The sequence below is a fragment of the Ciona intestinalis genome, chromosome 4 (genome assembly GCF_000224145.3).
Source record: "Ciona intestinalis chromosome 4, KH, whole genome shotgun sequence".
In the NCBI taxonomy this organism is placed as follows: domain Eukaryota; kingdom Metazoa; phylum Chordata; class Ascidiacea; order Phlebobranchia; family Cionidae; genus Ciona; species Ciona intestinalis.
The window spans coordinates 5,504,822-5,505,698 of record NC_020169.2 but is presented as its reverse complement, the minus strand read 5'-3'; positions in this window follow the sequence as shown (position 1 = coordinate 5,505,698).

Genomic DNA, 877 nt, shown 5'->3' with positions numbered 1-877 from the left:
CTCATGTATATGGGTACATGAGATTTTTCATATTTTTTGTCATGTATATGAGTACTTGAAATTTTCATATTTTTTTCTCATGTATATGATTACATGAGATTTTTTATATTTTTTCTGATGTATATTAGTACATGAGATTTTTCATATTTTTTCTGCTGTATACTAGTACATGAGATATTTCATATTTTTTCTCATGTATATTAGTACATGAGATTTTTCGTATTTTTTTCTGACGTATATGGGTACATGAGATTTTTCATATTTTTTCTGATGTATATTAGTACATGAGATTTTTCATATTTTTTCTCATGTATATTAGTACATGAAATATTTCATAATTTTTCTCATGTAGGCTACTCGTATACATGAGAAAAAGTACTAACATATCAGGATAAATACTTAGAAGATAACACTTGTTTTTTCTCAGTTTTATTTGAATCGGTGTGTAGTAAAACAATTGTCAGCCATAATTTAAAACACACGAGCATGAAACCTAGTGAGAAATACAGGAACTATATTTGCGTTAAAACCGCATTGAAAACAAATATACAAAATAATGAAGAAGGCGCTCTTACAAAGAGAAACTAAAACTTACGAAGAAGCGTTGCAGGAATAAGAAGAGACCAATAAGAAATAAGGAATGTCAATGCATCTGCTTTTAAGCTTGGTGTAGCGTTTTAATGCAGCTCCCCAATGGTAAGTGCAAGTCACAATGGATCAGTGTTAGGGTTTTGAAATATGATTGAAAGCAACTGCAAATGGGGACAGCGTCGGCCATATGATGCGGCTGATGCTTTTTTTATCAAATATTCTGAACTTTGTTTTTGTTTTGATTCACATGTTAAGCCTAAACATCTACTTATACTGTTTTCGTCCG